Genomic DNA, 14582 nt, shown 5'->3' with positions numbered 1-14582 from the left:
AGCGAGCCATATGTCGTGTTGTCATATGTTGAATTGCTGTCATGAAACAGGTAAATAAAAGATTAAGTTTTCAGTTCATTGAGGTTTTCTATAGATTGCCAGCAGAGGAGAGAAGCTGGTGGGTAGTGCATGGTGTGTACATAATCAAAGTACACATCACTGGATGGGGCTCTGAGCAATCTATTGTGAAGTGTCTCTGTCCATGGCAGGGGGGTTGGAACTAGATGATCCTTGAGATCCCTTCCAACCCTAACAATTCTATGATTCTCTGATCTCATTGATTTGGTGGATTTTTTTCTTACTCCACTGAAAATATGATCAGAATGTTTAAAAGCGGGGAGTTTCTTGGAAATAAATTAAATCTCTTCTCCAGCAATGCTTTTTGAGCAAGGCTGTCTTTAAGAAACTCTTTCTTTTACAGAGCCTTTGCTGGCCATTTTAGGGAGGAGCTGGCTGCATGTGGCATTTTGCTGTGACTGCAGAGTGGATGATCACCATGTGCAGGGGCATAAGGCAGAAAGCAGGTACACACCCTGTAGCAGGCAGCACTCCCTTCCTCCCCAACTATGTGTACCCCAGCACAACAATTCACAGTGTGGCTTAGGGTGTATTAGTTGGTGGACAGTGAAGTAATTTCCTGGGAATATCAGTATTTATCAGTACATTAACTACAGTCTTCTGTCCCCCACTGCTATTTCTGAAATAATTACAAAATATAACCCAAACTCAAATGATGTAAATAAGTTTAAACCCCCATGAGCTTATAATGAGAGCTTTCTGGCTGTTGCTATGTTTTTGGGCAATACATTGTCCAAGATACAGCACTACTATGATGTATTAAACTAATATATCATAAGAGTGTCATAGCTTTGATGATGTATTAATGTAATATATCGTTAAGGTGCCATTGCTCTTATGATGCATGACTCAAAACATTACCAACTGGTTGAGTTAGCACACAAGCACATCTGTGTGCATGAAGTAGTGTTTCTATAACTACAACTACAATGAAACTTGGAAAAAAAAAAATCTTTCATGTGCAAGGACAAGTTAGGGAGATCTGAAAACCAGGGGCTTCAAAAGAGGGAGCTGAGCTGTGTGTGACCAAAAACTGAGGTTTGAGCTACATGTTGTTTGAATGTACAGAAAATACAGGGAGGGGAGGAGACACTGCCTTTAGTGGAATCAATGGCAAGTTTTCATTCCTTTTCAAAGAGTAATGTGATATGTGCTATAATACACAAACCAGTTCATCATTTTTCTGAAATGTCTTGACATGAGGTTTTTGCAGAGTACTTTTAGCAATTTGCCTTACACCTTGCCATTTGCCACAATATTTTCCTCGAGAAATTAGGTAGAACAGATTTTATGCAGACAGAAAAACTCTTTTGCCTTGGCTTTTATTTTTTTGCTAATTTTTTGTTGTGTATATCAGCTATTTCAGGTTTTAGAAGGAAAGTAGGATAGGTTCTGGCGAGCTGACCAGAGCCATCTTTCAGCAAGGTTTCTTTTTACCACACTTCCAGACATATCCACTTTTGGACTAGCATTGGAGAAGCATTCTGAAGCAAACTGAAAAGTCGCCCTCACTATTGAGACACTTGAAGATGTCCAGAGAAGGGCAATGAGGCTGGGGAGAGGCCTTGAGCACAGCCCTGTGAGGAGAGGCTGAGGGAGCTGGGATTGTTTAGCCTGGAGAAGAGGAGGCTCAGGGGAGACCTAATTGCTGTCTACCTGAAGGGGGATTGTAGCCAGGAGGGAGCTGGTCTCTTTTCTCTAGCAACCAGCACCAGAACAAGAGGACAGGGTCTCAAGCTGCACCAGGGGAGGTTTAGGCTGGAGGTGAGGAGAAAGTTCTTCACGGAGAGAGTCATTAGTCATTGGAATGTGCTGCCCAGGGAGGTGGTGGAGTCCCCATCCCTGGAGGCATTCAAGGGGAGATTGGACGTGGCACTTGGTGCCATGGTCTAGTCATGGGGTCTGTGTTGATAGGTTGGACTCGATGATCCTTGAGGTCCTTTCCAACCGAAGTGATACTGTGATACTGTGATACTATGAGCTCGATATCAAATTCAAGCAAAAGTCATCACAAACCATGTTAAATACTTAGGATGATGTTAAATACTTTTCACTTTCTTTTAGAATAGAAAGACTTTTAGGGGTTAAGTGTGCCTTTTTCCTTATGAACTGTCTATTTCTTGCTTCTTCAACTGCACTATCATTTGGTGGATGTTATTGACTGCATGTATATCTTTGAATGGACTGTATTTATTGCTTGCTTTTATTGAAAATCACAGGATCACAGAGTTAGAAGGGACCCAAAGAGATCATCAAGTCCAACCCAGAGCAGGACCATACAATCTAGCTCAGGTCACAGAGGAACACATCCAGATGGGCCTTGAAAGTCTCCAGAGAAGGAGACTCCACAACATCTCTGGGGAGCATGTTCCAGTTGTCTGTGACCCTTACAGTAAAGAAGTTCCCACTTGTCTTGAGGTGGAACCTCCTTACATCCATTGCTCATTGTCCTATCACAGGGAGCAAGTGAGAAGAGCCTATCCCCTCCCTCCTGACACCCAGCCCTCAGATATTTATAAACGTTTATTAAATCCCCTCTAAATCTTCTCTTCTCCAGGCTAAAAAGCCTCAGGTCCCTCAGCCTCTCCTCGTAAGGCACATGCTCCAGTCCCCTAATCATCCTCATTGTCCTCCACTGGACCCACTCCAGCAGATCCCTGTCCCCCTTAAACCAGGGAGCCCAAAACTGAACACAGTACTCAAGATGAGGTCTCACCAGGGCAGAGTAGAGGGGGAGGAGAACCTCCCTCGATCTGCGGGACACACTCTTCTTGATACACCCCAGGATCCCAATGGCCGTCTTGGCCACCAGGGCACATTGCTTCCCATGGATAACTTGTTATCCACCAGGACTCCCTGGTCTCTCTCCACAGGGCTGCTCTCCAGCAGATGACCTCCCAACCTGTACTGGTGCAGTTTATCATTCTTCCCCAGATGCAGGACTCTGCACTTGTCCTTGTTGAACCTCATTTGGTTCCTCTCTGCCCAGCCCTCCAGTCTGTCCAAGTCTCATTGGATGGCCGCACAGCCTTCAGCTGTATCAGCCAAGCCTCCCAGTTTGATGTCATCAGCAAACTTGCTGAGCAGACACTGTTCCCTTATCAATGACATTGATGAAGATGTTGTACAGCACCAGTCCCAGCACTGACCCCTGGGGGACTCCACTAGTTACAGCTCTCCAGCTGGACTTGGCACCATCGATCACCACTCCTTGAACTCTACCTTGTAACCAGTTCCAAATCCACCTCACTGTCTGCTCTTCCATCCCACACTTCCTGAGCTTGCTCACTAGGATGTAATGGGATACAGTGTCAAAGGCCTTGCTAAGGTCAAGGTAGACCACATCCACTGGTCTCCCTGAATCTACCCACTCAGTTATGGCATCATAGAATGCTATCAGATTAATCAAGCATGATTTCCCCTTGGTGAATCCATGCTGACAGCTCCTAATAACCTTCTTTTCTTCCAAGTGCCTTGAGATGCTCTCCAGAAGGAGCTTCTTCATCATTTTTCCAGGGATGAAGGTGAGGCTGACCAGTCAATAGTTCCCAGGAACCTCTTTCTTGCCCTCTTTGAAGACTGGAGTGACATTGGCTCTCCTCCAGTCCTCAGGCACCTCTCCTGTCTGTCACGATTTGGCAGAAATGATGGAGAGTGGCAGAGTGATAACATCAGCCAGCTCTCTCAGCACTCTTGGGTGCATCTCATCAGGGCCCATGGACTTGTGAATATTCAATTTGTGTAACTGATCCTTAATCCAGTCTTCACTGACCAGTGGGGAGCATTCCTTCCTCCAGGCTTCCTCTCCTTTATCCAGGGTCTGGAGTGCATAGGGCAGTTCAGTCTTAGGTGTAAAGACTGATGCAAAGGCAGCATTCAGCAACTCTGCCTTCTCTGCATCCTCAGCTACCAGGGCTGCCTCTTCATTCAGCAGTGGCCCCACACCTTCCCTATTCTTCCTTTTCCTGCTGATATATTTGAAGAAGCCCTTCTTGTTCTCTTTTGCTTCATTTGCCACTTTCAGTTTCAAGAGGGCTTTGGCCTTCCTTGTTGCCTTCCTACATGCCCTGACAAATTCTCAGTAGTTCTCCCAAGTGACAGTTCCCTTCTTCCATGAATTGTAAGCTTCTTTCTTCCCTGAAATTTCCTTCAGGAGGTCCTTGCTCAGCCATGCAGGTCTCCTACACATCTACCCAATTTTCTACTCAAGGGAACACACCTAGCTTGGGCTTGGAGGAAGTGGTCTTTTAAAATTAACCAACTTCCCTGGGCTCCTTTACCCTCCAGGGTCTTAGCCAGTTCACAGATGCTCGTCTGGTAATGGTACATAATTACTAAATTTAAATATTGATATTTAATCTAATTATTCTCTCTCTCTCTCTTTATTTTTGCCATTCCTGGAGCTCAGTGCAAGGTTTGCCTATTGGTATTTTTTTCTTCCTCTGCTATGTTTAGAAACGGAACAGAGGCAGGTGTAAGCTACCACTCTTCATTGAAACCATTGTGTTCAGGAATATTTCCAGATACTAAACCCCATCCTTTCCACTGTGAATTACTCTTTTGCTCTTTATGATGAGAGGCATAAAGCATCCAGTATAATAATCTGTATTTCTCAGGTTTCGCCCCAAGCACTATTTACAGAACTTTGCCCACATTCTTACAGCACAGTACCTTGACCACTACATGGCATTGACATTGTTAGAGTAAGTGGGGAGGAGATGGAGGACGCTCAGACCTCCTCCCTTCAACAGCCTCCATCTTCCTTTGCCATTCAAGAAGCCAAACCAGGAAAAAAAATAATCCCAAGTACCCATACCAAGTGCTGAATTTTCAGGAGGTCTTCACAGACTGCTTCACAGTCACTGCAGAAATGTTGACCCAACCTACATGGTAAGATTCTACTACTGGGCAGTTTTTATCTGACTGTGCACAGCTGAGATTGGACCTCCAGCTACCCCAAATATAACTTGTAGAAGACAGTAGTGAATGGTTTTGCCAGCTACTGTGTTACAGTGCATTCACAGTGCTCAGCAGACTCCTTTTTCTCTTGGCTTTATTGTTGGGTATTCTGACAGTCTTTGTCATAGTTACTGCCATGGTTCAGTTCTCCTGATCCTGTCACCTACCACTCTTGTTTATGTTACTGTAAATTATGATATTAGTGGATATTTCAGGTATCTGTCATAATAAGAAGCAATTATAGTTGGCATTACCAGCAAGGGATGTTAAAAGAGATCTGTATGCATAGGTTTACATCCCTTCAGGCCAACAGAGCAGTGTTTTGTAGCATGAAAGCTGATATTTTAAAGTGATGCTGCTGTTCTTTAATAGTGCCAAGATATGGCTAGCTTTGTGTAACATTTTTGTCTTACTTACAAAAGCTTAGATGAAGAGCTTGAAGAAAATCTTGGGATGTTGGTTGTGAGAAGTAATTTCTCTGTAAGAAAATGTTACGAGGAAGAATTAAGGTACATTTCCAATTTTTTTCAACTGTTGCTCTTTGGATAGTTTTGAAATTGGGATTCCAGCAGTAGACTCCAGCTCAGGAGCAGGACTGTACTCTGGCTGCTGCATGGGCCTCACACCCTCCTCCCTTAGGCAGAAAGGCAATTTAGGTTCTTTAGTAGCACAGAACCACAGGCTTGCTTATATTTAGTTTGGGAAGCAATAGATATTTTCTGCTAACCTGTGCAATACTGGAGGAGCACTTTGTGGGATGAAAGTTCTAAGAGAGGTTTTTGCTGTTATGATTGTCACCCTGTTACTGATGTGGAAATCAGAGAGAAAAGATATAACCCCCAAACCTTTCCCAATGGTTTCTTCAGTCATGATGTCTCCTGTGTTTCTTGTTGACTTTGATGGCAGCTCAAGTAGTATAGTTGTGGTGGTTGTGATAGGTCAGAGGCAATTCAAGAATCTGGCATATTTTGTGATAAGCAGCAGTTCCCTTCAGTCTGTTTTCACAGATCGAGTGTTTCCAAAACTTCTGTGTGATGACTTCCTTCCACCCACAGCTCTTAGCTGCAGGTAGGCACTGTCCCACTCTGCTCACTGTCCTAACCAGTGCCAGGGAAGCACAGTCAGGTGGTCTCCTAAGGGGATATTTCAGAGCAGAGGAGGGGAGCAGGGGGAAGATACTGGTGGCCTCTGTGACTGTTTACATGGAGATGTACCTGTAGTAATGATCGAATCATAGAATGATCTGGGTTGGAAGGGACCTCCAAAGGTCGACTAGTCCAATCCCCTCTGCAGCAAGCAGGGGCTTCCTCAACTAGATCAGCTAGTCAGCACCTGCACTGGGGCTTGGACGTTGGCCAGCTAATAACCAAATTTTCTAGTCATGGCTACACTCCATTTAAAGCTTGAAAATCAAACCAAAGTTATACTGCTGGCTACTGAGTTAGGTCTGAGTTAGGCTTGAGTGTTCGTGCTGCGGACAGGTGGGGAATGAACAGGACAAAGGTTAGAGGAAGAGTGAGAAGTACAAACTTCTGTCAGCTTTATAAGGCATATTGTCTTATTTTTGAAAAGAAATTGTGTAACTGGTATGTTTCAGTAGATTTGTCTGGCTCTACTGCAAGGCTGCAATGGATTTGGAGAGTGAATGCTTACAAAATCAGTGTGTAATAGTACAATGAAGGGTCCTGGCAAATTTTGTAACATAAAGCCATTGATGTCAATGCTGATCGTACATGCCAATGACCTAAGTACTGTTGCAGCTCTGAGAGTGGCAGTGTGTAGTCTTCCTGAAAATATAATAAGTTATTATGCATATTACTAGAAACTGTGATGTACCCCTCTTTAAAAAGAGAGGCTGATCCTGGAAATCAGAAGAGCTCATTTTTTAATCTATTAGCTTCACAAGGAGTTCCTTATAACTATAACCACTGACCCAATGAGCCAAGCACCTCCATCAAATGTTTCCTTTAATGATGTCTTTTAGTACAGTTCAGCAACCCAATAGACAGAGTATCTGCATGGTGAGCTAAATGCCTCCAGCAGTAAAGCTTCTTGTGCATCAAACACTGTGAAAATGTTCTCCTGTGACTCAAGTAGGTTTTTTTTTTTTTTCCTTCTTTTTTAGTGTAGCTTAGAAAAAATTACAGAGTAGCAAAACAAATCAGGAGAATCAGTGACTGCAGACCTACAGGTAATAATCAAAGACTGATGTCCTCAAGAGAGATATTAAGTATTGTGTCAATATCACCAAGCACATCTCTATGCTCCCAAATTCAACAACAAATATGGAATAGACCCATTCTCAAAATAACTGCAAAGTGATTGTTGTCTTAAAAATAGTTCAACTTGGGTTGCTCTTATTTTCCTTTGTTGTTGTTGTTGTTTTTGGTTTTTTGTTTTTGTTTTTTAATGACTCTAGGAAATCCCCTTCCCTCCTAGCTCTTGCAGAAAAAACACTCTGGGATTGATTAGCTGATGGAGTTTACATTTTGCAGTGCAATAGAGTGACCAGAAACCAAATGAACTGTTATGGGAATGGCCTATGAAATAAACTTTTGTTTAATAAAGTGAGCATTTTTCAGCATCTTTCTTTGCTCTAATTGGAATTGTTTGTTTGCATTTCTGTTGTGGCTTTTCATGGCTTCTCATAAAGCCCTGCCTTGTAACGTTTCTGTTCTAACAACTTAACTGTGCAACATGTCTGCTAACTACCTTTTAACAGCTCAGCCTGTAAAAGGAGAAATACTTCCATCAGCAGTCTTATGTTGGTTTTATCCATCATACATGTGCCATGTAAGTGTAAACCAGCCTGGGCTGGGGCATAGAGATCCTTTTGTAGTTTCTGATGTATATGGTGCCTGTGTGAATGAAGCACGGCAAAGGTCTAAAACTCAAGATTTTGATTTCTGGGGAAGTTCAGAACCATAAGATCAGGTTTGCAAAGCAAGCTCAGTTTCTTGGAAGAGGGCCCACTTAGTTTTATGTTAATAAAAGCTGTGTATTTGGCTTTATGTTAGAAGTAGGAATTCAGAGAGTTTGAAAAAACCTTTGAAGACTGTTACAGCTGTAATTGGTGTATTTTGTCTTGGGTGGAGAATCTGAAAGGTTTATTTCTAGAATATACACTTTTAAGGGCAGGAACTGTTACTCATCTGTGTTTGGAAAGCAGCACCAACAAAATCTGGATAACAATAATACCACAGAAGGCTGAAAGAACAATTAAAGAGTGGAAATAATGACCTAAGGGAGGAACAGTTAACTTAGCATGCTGGCAACTTCGCATTGTGCATTTGAGAATATCACAGGGGAGAGAGAGATCAAAAGAGTTGTTACAGTAGCTAATACTCTCAGAAGAAACACGTTGAGATCTCTTCTTAACGTTTGATTGAAATGATATCAAATAACTTGGGGAGAAATCCTTTGCAATGGAAAGAGGGAATTTGTCCTCATTTATGTTTCCTCCCAGGAGAGCTTGCCTCTTTTTTAGGTTCTTTCTCCTTCCTTCTTTAGCACCTTGGGACAGGGGGAGTCTGTCAATAAAACTCCATCCCCAAAGCTAGGCTTTATTTGTGAATGCCAGGAGATGTGCACAAAAGCTGCCTGCTAAATCCCACCTCTCAAGACTACCCCTCTGGAGCAGCTTGGGTACCCTCGAGGCAGCCAGTCTCCCTCTACAGTGGATAGCTACACCAGTAACACCTCACATCCTGATGCCATTTATCAGCTATTCCTTGTGTTTATTAAGGGTGTTTAAATGTTATTGTGACAAATGATCATGTTTGTGGAACAGGGCAGGATGTAGGTCAGGCTTGGTAGTGTGTTACAGGTGAGAAGATGGAAGCAGTGCATCCCAGAGCTTTTCCAGGATTACATGGGAGTTTGTGACAAGAGAACTAGGGATTCCTGGGTTGTCTGCTCCATAACTTCAGGAAACATCTCTCATACAAGCATTGTTCTCACTCCATCTAAGCCTCAAATAGCTCATGACTAACAGGTCTATTGAAATAGATTTTTTTTTCCAAAAAAAGGGAAAAAACATGATGACACTTTTTGCTGCTTCATTTATCTTCTGGAACATCTCAAGCATGTCTGTGCATACAGGTTGTTTTGTGGTTGTTTTGGTTTTTTTTTTTCCCTAAAAGAATTCTTTAAGCTACAAACAAATTATCATTTTCTTCCTGGCTACATTAGTTTGTATTGTATTACTTAGGGCTTTCATGAGAAGGCATGAAAACAAAGCCAAACAACTACAAAGTAACTACCAGGAAGAAAGCAGGGCTTTTCTTGTGTCCTTGGCATCAATTTTATCACCTTAAAGTGATCACTTCCTTTTTCTTTTTTTTTTTTTTTCTGTGTATATTACTTCTGTCTGTAGCTCTTCACATGAAACCCACCTCCAAACAGTGCCAAAATATAAAAGCAACTAATGAGGTATTCAGTAAGTTGGGGTGAAGTTTATAGTTAAGTAGTGATGCTTTAATAAATCAGTTCTAGTCTACATATTTGTCCTTGTTTGAGCCATGAGCTGCCCAGGGCGAAAGGACAGAAAGTATTTTGTCTCAAAGGAGTAAGTATAAACACTCCCACAGAACTGGAAGTTAAATGGAAAATACTATTTTAAAAAGTAACCAAAAGTACAAAAGATATACAGGCACAAAGGAAATATACAGAATCACGCATGGCCCAATTCTCCACCTGGGCCTACAGGGCGTCACTAGCCAGGCCAAAGGCTTCTTCCTCACAGGCAGCCTCAGTACGCCCCCAGTAAGCCAAACTGCCCCCCCGACCCCTCCCGGCCTCAGTGTGCCCAGTGACATAGCAAGAAATTATCTTGCTGTGAAGGCCACAGAACTGCTACCCTCCCCCACAAATCAAAGAGATAACAGGAGATGCACACCAGGAGCAGAATGGGCTGTGAGGTCAGCTTGTATAGGGACTGCAGGATTATGGGCTGGAATAATGAAAATTACCATGTCCTGTGCCTCCCCTTGCACCGCCTAGCTCCTGGAGGACTTTTTATCTCTATGGGAGGACACTTAGCCCTCAACCTATGACAACATTTGAAAATATCTGCTATTCAAATTCTGCTATTTTCTTCACAACTCTCACACCCAGTAAATGGAAAATGACTTTGCATTATGGGTTACTTCCAAGGGCAAAAATGGGGGAGCATAGTTGTAGAGCAGCAGGTAACCTCACTCCATCTACCTGTCCATTCACAGGCTGTGCCATCACACACAGAGCTGTGCAGTGCTCACTTGCAGTGAGTGCCCCATGAAGGTCCCTCCTTGATGTTGTTGCTCCACCCTGAAAAAATGCAAGATGTTGTTGATGCTGGTCCATGAGACTTTCTCAGCACCCAGGAACACCAGGTGAGGCACTTGGCATTTTTTTCTAATGGCAGGGAAAGGTGTCTTTATTCTGTTACCCCCGAAAGTACAGTGGGTTTCCTTTTAGTTTCCTTTTTTATTTTTATTTTTTTTTCTGCAGGATGATCAAGAGGTGAAGTTATGTCAAAGTTTGGTATATATTAAAAAAAAAAAAAAAAAAGAAAAAAAAAAAGAAAAATTTTGTTCCCTTCCCTCTTTTTAGCAAGGGCTTTTTTTCTTGACTGTTGAAAATTGCTAAATGTGTTGCTGGTGGAAAACAAAAAAAAGTCTGTCTTAAAATAATTTAATCCTAGTCCCAATGCTGATCCTCTGTTTAGATTGCACTATAAATGTTGATGTGTTGTTTGTGAACTAAAATGCTTGGATGTTTCCTATTTCCCTCTTAAAACAATGTTTGGTAAGAGTTGTTGATTATTTAGGCCTGTAGAGTTCGTCATTGTATACCAAGACATGGACTGACTGGTGACCTTGTCTTGCTTTTGCCTGGGGTTTCTTCAGTCTGATCTGAAGCAACTGGTCCAGCAGATGCTTTCCTGTTTTGACACTTGTGGTCACTTTGCTGCTTCAATACATGTAGACAATCTTGTGTCCTTCACTTTTCCCCCTTCCCAACATATAGGTAACTGTCCTGAAAATTTTCATGCAGTGACGTGTGAGATTTGTGATACAAAGAAAAATAAAGCATAAATGTGTAGCATGAATTGGGGTGGAAGGAATTTGAGTGGTACAGAAGGAGTGGAAAGGCAGCAAGAGACTCAGGTGAAGAATGAGGGGGGCTGTCACTGGAAGCAAGTGGGAGGGATCAGCTGGGTTTTCAGTAATGTGCGTGAGCAGAGAAGGGAGACTGAAAAAAAGAAAGAAACAACAATTGTGAGATGCAGTGCAGCATCACTTTCTCCAGGGTCAGCACTTCCCTCAGCTTCAGCATCTGAGGTTCTGCATTCCACAACATGCAGGATTTGGTGGAGAGGTTGCAACTGCAAATCTGGGTGGTGTGGGATGCACAGGCATGCCTTCTTAGGAAGTGTAGGGCATTGCTGTAGAATATTTCAGCTGAATTTGCTAAGTGAGAAAACAATTTGACACAGTTTGTGAGGCAGCAGTAGTGTTTGATTTTTAAATAAAAGCACATTCCAGTAATAAGCTTCTGTTTTCACAGCGTGAGTTGAATGAATTGATTCAACATATTCAATCAATTATTCCATGCCATGTTTTTTTTTTTTCTCTGAAATTTATATACATTGTAAAATAAAACTACGTTTATTAAATGAAAATTAAACCCAGTATCACTTAGTGTGACACGTCCCTAAAATACATAAATGATAATTTATTCAGGCCTTGTTAATACTTCAAAGCAATGATAATAATCCAGCAGATTTTATTTATTTATTTTTTCTTTACATTTAAAGTGAAGAAAGATTAAATATTTATGAAACATAAGTATCCTTGTGTCTCCACCATGTCTGTGTGCTTCCTTTTGATTTTCTTCTCTTTTGGAGCTATTCCTCCCCTCTTATCTGTATTGCTTTCTGCTGTAGCTGATGGACACTTGCAATACTCTGTATTTCTCACTGTGGAATTCAAAGGCAGGACGTCTTACAGACCTTTTCTTAACATAGAGCTTTGCTATAGGAAGAACTTTGAAGAACTTCCCTTCTTTGATACATGTAGGTTGATATCAACTAGTAAAGAGCAGGACAGCTCTACTGATGTAGTGTAAGACATAAACGCCATGGTATTGATTAGAAAGGCCTCCCACACTTCCCTCTTACTCTGCTTACACAAGTGGAAGGGCACCACTGTGAAACAGGGATTGAGTGGCACAGATGACTGAAGCTTGGTGTCCCCAGGTAATGGTGCCTCATGAAATATTTTATGTAGGCACAGAAGTACTGCACGTTTGGATGTGCTTCAGGAATTCCCATAGGTGACATGTGGCATGTGTGCATGCGTCTGTAGGCATGCCAGCAGCTACTGAATGGCCTCCAGCACTTTCTGTTGTACAAACAGTGACTTGCTTGGAGTCTTTCCCACAAACACACTTCATTCCCTCTGGTGCAGAGTCCCTGTTTTACTGTATAATTGCAAGTGACAGTCTGGATTGGTAGTATCCAGCAAACATTCAGCAGCATCAGTTGCAGGGTGATTGACGTGAATACCACATAGGGAGGCTCTTGCTCTGTGAAGGTTTTGGTTTGCAGCAGCATGATAAACAATTGGTGTTGCTGAAGAGTCCTAACATCCTGAATTTCAAACTGTGAGTAATTTCACCCTTTTACAGGGAATTTACTGATCCTAAAGCATAGGAAGAGCAAAATGTAGATGGACAAAACTATGACTCCAGTGTTAGGCCAGTGCTTTATTACTAACCAGTGTTAAAACCTGGCAGGGCAAACCTACCAAGACAGGGGGCCAGTGGTCTGAGCAGGCTACTACAGAAGAGCCACCAGGAGTGGCATCAGGAATTTGCATTCCAACATCTTGCATTACTTTGTGCCTGAATTACCCACTTAGCTGTGCACAGCACAAGCATGGCAGAAACTACCATCAGCCTGATAGTTAATCTAGGACTAAAAGGAGGTACAGTGAATAGGAAATACCAGCTAGTATTTTCTTGGGGCTATGGTGAAAACTCACCTAGCATTGCAAGTCCAAGTCTTGAAGAGGATTTTTTTCTGCAGAGGAGCAAAAATAAGAGGTTTGGAAACTGTGTTTGATAAAGGGAAACTCTCTCATCCCACTGATGTGTGCTGGACGAGACTCATACCTAGTTGCTACTGTTGCTCTCTTCAGCTTATGTCCACTGACATCAGGGTAGGCATGTCTGTGTTCCATCTGAGGGTCAGGCCCTTACCATTTAGCAAAGGTTTCTCATATCATTGGTGAATTGGCCTTAGAGAATGAACCTTTTCTCTACAGGCTTGCATGTAACTAAACTTGCTGGACTGGCACGTATGTATCTGGGCTCATGCCAGGATCACAGGGTTATATAACTCTAGGACCTGATGCCTCTAAATGTTTATCTGTTATTTTCTTGGCTTGCTATTAGGTTAATGCTCTCTGCCTGCCCTTGCAAATTCCAGCAAATGCACCTATATAGAAATTCCTTGGAAAACAATCAGCATCTATATTGGGGAAAGTAGACATATTGTTAGGACTTTGGTGATGTATATAGATTATAGGCTTCAAATTAGGGGTTAATAAAAAGTGTTATTCAGTATTCCAGGAAACTGTCAAGATCACTAAGTATTGTACTGACTTGACCTGTGTTACATTGAACTCACTCTTTCCATGTTTCCAATAAAAACACAGCAGATTGTTCCAGAACCGGTGTCAAACTTGGTTAAAAATAAATCCCTCTGATAATTCAGATGTGTAGTGGATACACTAAATATATCACCCAAAAAAGATAACTCTCATAAGGAAAACTATCTAAAATATATCAGCCCTGAAATTTCCCCTGGGTCTTACGCAAAATCATGTTTTTCGGCTACAATTCCTGAAAGTTAAAATAATCCTTCCTCACTTGTAAGCCACCTAATCCTATTTGGTTTACTCTGTTCTTATTGCAACACTGAACCAGCTTTGTTTTGTTCAAGCGCAGGATTTGTAAATAACTAATTATAGCCCTGTTTTTTCCCCTTGAAGCATTAACATTTGGCACCTCAGAGAACAACCCTTTTTCAACTACCAGAGAGTTCAGGGGAAGTGGTGGACTCGGTCTCAGAACAGTAGGGTACTGCTGACAAGCTCTCTTGGACCACTTCACCTCCTGCTCTCAAGCAGCAATCAGATGAGCCAGAGGGCAACTTTAGGAAAATGTTTTTCTCTAGTAGCAGTAACATCTGCCTCCTTGGCAGCCTCTGCTGGCAGTTGTGTTGGAAGCTGTGGGTTTGCCCCTGGCCCTGCCGCCTATTTACATTGCTGAGAGGTTATCCTGAGCTCCACTGGATCCTGTTACCTGATTTTCTTTTGTTCTGTCATTTTCCCTCAGTGAAGCTTTGGCTGCTTAACTCTTTATGGGTAACATAAAGCGAAAATTAAGTGTGCAGTGTGAGATGGAAGGTATTCATTTGAAAGTATTAACTGGAAAATTCCTTTTTGATAGGAGATTCAGCTTTTTTTTCTGATCTGTTTCGCTGGATTTATTTCGCT

This window comes from Melanerpes formicivorus, unplaced genomic scaffold, assembly GCF_026170545.1.
Source record: "Melanerpes formicivorus ecotype bairdi unplaced genomic scaffold, bMelFor1.0.p_v2 SCAF_7, whole genome shotgun sequence".
Lineage (NCBI taxonomy): Eukaryota > Metazoa > Chordata > Aves > Piciformes > Picidae > Melanerpes > Melanerpes formicivorus.
This window is presented reverse-complemented; position numbering follows the sequence as displayed.